Raw genomic sequence first — 6,426 nt, 5'->3', positions numbered from 1 at the left:
ATGCAAGTAAGGTCTTAACACCTTCCAATCTTGCAACAAGAGAAAAAGTCTCTCCATAGTCTATTCCTTCTTCTTGAGAGTATCCTTTGCATACTAGTCTAGCTTTGTTCCTTGACACCTTACCATCTTCATTCAACTTATTTTTGAATACCCACTTAGTTCCAATCACATTTTTATCTTTAGACCTAGGTACAAGAGTCCATATTTTTTTGTTTTCTATTTGCTCTATCTCTTCATTCATAGCCTCAATCCAATTTCCATTCTCTAATGCATCTTTGACACTTCTAGGTTCAAAATTAGCAAGTAAACAAGTACCTTTTAGCTTACTTCTTATCATAGTACCTTTAGATTTGTCTCCAATAATCTAATCTAGTGTATGATCTCTCCTGACATACCTGGCTAATACAAATTCCTTACCTTTTGAACAAATTGCATTGTCATCCTCTTGCATTTCAACTTCAAGTTCTAGTTGTTCTATTTTCTACTCAGGTTCAATGAAAACAAATCTCCTGTAATCTTCTTGTTCCTTTTTGCTTTCTTTTTCAGTCCTTTCTACAAACTCATCAACTTTCACATGTGCACTTTCTATGACTTTGTAAGTAGACAAATTCAAACATCTATATGCTTTACTTTTGCAAGAATATCCTAAAAATATTCTTTCATCACCTTTCACATCAAATTTACCTTTTCTAGATTCTTTCAAAATATAATATTTGTTTCCAAATACTTTTAGGTAACTTACATTGGGTTTATAGCCATACCATAACTCATAGGGGGTTTTGAATGAGTCCTTCTTCAGCTGTACTTGGCTCAAGGTATGAATGCAGTGCTGATATCTTCCTTCCAGTATTTGATAGCAATGTTCTTTTTAATCATTAAAGTTCTTGCACAGTCCATGATAGATTTGTTCCTCCTTTCAACTATTCCATTTTTCTCAAGAGTTCCAAGAGCTGATACCTATCTTTTGATTCCCCTTTCAATGAAAAAGTTATTGAACTCATGGGAGATGAATTCACCACCTCTGTTTGACCTCAAAAATTTCAGTCTTTTCCATATTTCCTTCTCCACTCTAGCCAAATACCACTTGAACTTCTCAAATGCTTCTGATTTCTCTCTTAGATACATGACAGTCATCATTCTTGAGTAATCATCAACAAAAAGAATGAAGAAAATTTCTCTAGTATAGCTTTCAATTCCAACAAGTCCACACAAGTCAGTATCCACAATTTCTAAAACTTCTTTAGACTAATAGTTCTTACTTTTAAAGCTAGTCTTTCCCATCTTACCAATCTGACAATTCTTTTATAGACCAACCTTAGGTTTCTTTATATTAGGAATGCCTCTAACTTTTTTGAATTTTCTTATTTTCACCAGGTTATCAAAGTTCACATGACACAACCTTCTATGCCATAACCAACTTTGTTCAACTTGAGCAATAAAACATGAACATTCACCAAGTTTAAGATAGAACAAGTTACCTTTTGTCTATATGCCTCATCCAATCAGCTTTCCTTTGTCATCCAATAGTCTTTCTTTTCCATGCATGAATTTCACTTTGAATCCATTGTTGAGTAGCTGTGCCACACTCAAAAATTTGTGTTTTAGTCCCTCAACCCAATAGGCATTATCACATACAAGCTCTTTGGTTAGTGAGATTCTTCCTCTTTTTTTTATGCAACAAGGTTCATTATTACCAAACCTCACACTACCACCATCATAGTCTTCAAAATGTTCAAACTTAGTTTTATCACCAATCGTATGATGAGAGAAACCACTATCTATGATCCATGTATCATTTTTTCTCACATGAGAGATAAATGCCATTTTATCTTCCTCATCATTATTAGATTTATCTTTCATAGAAATGTAAAAAATTTCATCTTTTTCTTTATCAGAATCATTAGAATCCTTATCCATGAAACATGTTTTCTTACCTTTGTCCTTGAATGATTTGAAATCTTTCTTGCCATTGCACTTGTGACCTTTCTTCTCATCCTTATTTTTCTTTTTTGGGCACCTAGCAACAATATGACCAATTTTCTCACATGAAAAATAGATTAGAGGAACCTTACCTTTTTATTTTCCTTTGCCTCTAGAATATTTCCTTGCAAGTAGAGCTTCAACCACCTCAAGATCACTATCTAAACTCTATTCTGATTCTTCTTCACTTTTTGATTGAGAATCCTTTATCTTCTTATCTTTCTCCTTGAGTGAAAACTTGGGTTTAAATGCTAATTCAATGTTCTTGAAAGCTAGAACATAGTTATCATAGTTATCTAGCTCAAATGTAGTCAATCTTCCTACTATGGCCTCTAAATTTATCTTATGATTTGCTTCACATCTTCTCTCTTGAACTGCAAAAACTCTAATTGCATAAATGGGAAGTAATGTTGTAAGAACTTTACTTACAATTGTTTCCTCCTCAATGTCTCCCCCAAAAGTCTTGATTGCACTAACAACTACTTTGAGTCTTTCAACATATTTGGCAATTTTTTCATCCTCTCTCATCCTCATCTGATCAAATTGTCCTCTTAGACTTTTTGCTTTGGCTCTTCTCGCATTGTCATCACCTCCATAGATATCTTTCAGGTTGTTCCACATTTCAAACGTAGTTTTGTAGTCCTTGACATCATCAAATTTTTCATAGCTTAGGGAAAATGCAATGTTTATCATCATAGTGTTATGAGTCTTCTTCTTAGCAATGTCATTAGCAGATAATGTGCTAGAAGGAGTTACATATATTTGATCAAGATCTTTCAATTTTGTATCTCCAATGGAAGCTAGATGGAGTCTCATGAGACCTTGCCATGTTGAAAAGTTATCCTTGTTAAGCCTTTGAATTTCCCTCTTGTAAGGCATCCTGATCTTTAGCTTAGATCCTTGAAATCCTTCCTGCAAGTACCAAAACCTCTGATACCAATTGTTGGAAATATAGATGGAGTAACTGAGGGGGGGGGGGGGGGAGGGGGTGAATCAGTTACCATAAAAAAAAAATCCACAGATCCTTTAGATGTCTTAAATAACTAGTTATTGCTATCACTTGGTAGCCACATAGAAAAATGTTGTAACTCGATAGATGTACTGTGTATTAACTTATTACTGATCTTTAGCATTCACAATTATTAACATGCATGTAAAAGGAAATAACATGAACACAAAAGACACCAGATTTAACATGGAAACCCAATATGGAAAAAACCACCAAGTAAGTAGCTACCAATTTTCACTCTTTTGAAGTGAGCCCTATTAGGAGCCAACCTCGTTAAAGTTTACAAAACACACTGTTAGGTGTGACCTTGTTAGAGGATTTAATCACTCTACTAGGAGTGGCCTTGCTAGAGGACTTTAGAACAATTCAATAGAACTGTCCACCTTGTTAGAGGGTTTACAAAATGGCCGTTAAACCAACTCTATTAAGAGATTTAGGAATTACTGCTACAATGGTGAGAAAGTAACAATAAGTGACTTGAATGAGATGCAACTAAACTTTACTGTTACAGATCTTTATTCTACTTCGCTAGATCCTCTCTGATCGAATACAACTTTTCTGCTCCACAAGGATATCTAATCCTTCTTCAAAATTTTCTCACACTTACACAATTAACTCACTTGCATGCTCGCTCATTCATCCATTCTTTTGAATTAACAACTTGATCTCTTATTTATACATTACAAATTGTCAAGTGAACTCATTTACAAGTTACATTTACCAATAATCATTACATTAATCGGCTACAAACATTACATGAAACAATTAAAATTTATTTTCCAAAATAACAAAATCCTTCATTGGCTGACCTTGCTTGGTAAACATTGCTCCTAAAATGATTTCCAGTGTTAACCAAGTGAAGCTTGGTAAACAATGCAAACTCTACAAAATCCTTTGGAGATTGAGTGAACTCGGTAAGCACTAACTTTCTTTCGCTAACCTTGTAAGCTCAATAGAAACTGTCTTCTACCATAAAATCCTTTAGTGCTTGAGTGAGCTCGGTAGAAACTATCTCCTTAGTTTAATATTCAGAAATGCTTGGTAGACTCTGTAATTCACTTTGCTGACCATTTGAGCTCGATGGACTCTGTCTTTTGCTTTGCTGACCAACTGAGCTCAGTAGACTTTGTCTAATAATTGATATGACATTTGTGTAACATCAAAGACAACACACAATTGAACAATTATATCCAACATGGCATTCCTAATGTGGTTGAGGGAGGAAGTCATAGTCACCTACTAGTCGGGATTTACACAATGTACCACTCCCTACCATTGCTTGTTTAGTTTAGAATATATGAGTATATACATGCATGGATTTTATGTAGATTGTAGGTATCGGGTATTAATTTCCCTAAATTTCCAAGATGAGTGTACCCTATCATAGTATTTTAATGGTACAAGTGGGGAGAAAACTCTTGAGTCTGAATCCTAAACCTAAGCCAATTGTCCTAGAAAGTAGGACAAGTATCTAAGTTGTTTACCTATCTGAATTTGTCAAGTGACATAAATTCATGATTTTGACCTTAGAGTTTGATTTAATATTTTGTACTTTATGATGGGTTTTCGTATTTGGTTTTGTGGGTTTGTTGTGATTTTCTATTGCAATTAAATCAAATTAAAAGATAATTTAATCAGAATTTTATAAAGTAAATTTAATATTTAATTATATTCAATTTATTAAGAAATTAATTAAATAGAAGAATTAAATTTAAAGATTTTATTAAAGTTCTAATTTTAGCATTTCATATTTATTTTATTTAATAATAATTTATTTAGGAGTTTTATTTTAATATTAAACTCTAAATAATATTATTAGTTAAATTAATAAATATTATATTAAAAGTGTCTCATGGTTTAATAAGAGAGAGAAAACATTCATTTAATAAAGTTTATTTAATTGAATTTCATAAAGCTTTTGCATGAAATTAAAATAATAAAATAATAAAAGATAAAAGGGTTTTTCTTGTGATTGCACAATCAAAGCCCTAAATTGAGGGAAAATTCTTTATTAGGGATTTAAAGTTTAGTTCTTAGAAACCAGGTTTTGGAGGAGCAATTTTTCAAGAAGAAAAGTTTCAGAAAAAGGGGATTATTTGCTTGCTCCATGCAATTTCATTTTAGCATCAAATCTAGTTAAGATCTCATGGTTTATTTGTACATAGTGGTTTTCATTCTTCGAACTACTATCTTCTACATTTCTATTGCATATTCTGGTTTCAGAATGTTATTTGGGTTGAAACCCTTGTATATGAGTTTATTGTTCTTCAATTGAGGAATATTTGTTTATGCTTTAAGGAATTTGAAACCCTTGTATTGAAATTGTCGCTCTTCATTTCTTGAGAATATCAATGAAAGAATTTAGCTTTGAAATCCTTGTTCGATGGATTTGAAGGGTTGTTTTGGACTGTTAAATTGGGTTGTGGGTTTTGAAAAGAAAATGAATTTTTGTTTTATGGATTTTGATTGTTTGATTCGTGTTTCTATATCATATTTATATTGGAAAATTTATCATATATATAATCACACAGTAATTGGTAATTACTTTGTAATTACATTATTAAATAAATAAATAAATAAATAAATAATGAATTTAATTATTGGGGAGAGATGGACGTAGTTTTACTTATGGCAGTGTGTATTTTGAAAAGGAATTTTTTAAATAAATATATAAATAAATAAATAAATAAATATATATATATATATATATATATATATATATATATATATATATATATATATATATATATATATATATATATATATATATATATATATATATATATATATATATATATATATATATATATATATATATATATATATATATATATATATATATATATATATATATATATATATATTGGGCAAGCAAGGACCCCATCCCACACCCTCGGTTGCCATTAGTAGTGACTGTCCCAAGGGACAGGTACATTGCCAAGGCAACATGTGGCTGTCAAAAGACAATCTGTAGTTACCAAGGCAATGTGCGACTATCAAAAGATAGTCTACAATTTCCAAGTTAGTACACTACCTTGGACAACATGTTTCCCTTTGGCAATGTGGCCTTGGGCTACACCCCATAGTTTGGGGTAGCGATTTAAATCGCTTTTTAAATTTAGTTTTTTTTAATATTATTAAATTTTGTTATTAAAATTTATTAATAAATTTTAATTTATGTTTAGTAAAGTATATGTCATTTAATATTAAATATTATCAATAAGATTATTGCTATTATTATTGTTAAATTATATTAATGTTGTTTTAATTGTTAATTTAGTAATTATTATTATTAATAAATAATATATTATATATTATTTTACTATTAATTAAATAATTATTAGTATTAATAATATAATAATAATTAATACAATTATAATGATGACATGTAATTATGGAATTGTTATAAATACATTTGGAAAGTAATTTTGAAAATG

This window comes from Cupressus sempervirens, chromosome 11 (assembly GCF_028749045.1).
Source record: "Cupressus sempervirens isolate cs-2001-9-10 chromosome 11, ASM2874904v1, whole genome shotgun sequence".
NCBI classification, from domain to species: Eukaryota; Viridiplantae; Streptophyta; class Pinopsida; order Cupressales; family Cupressaceae; genus Cupressus; species Cupressus sempervirens.
Note: the sequence above shows the minus strand (reverse complement) of the source record.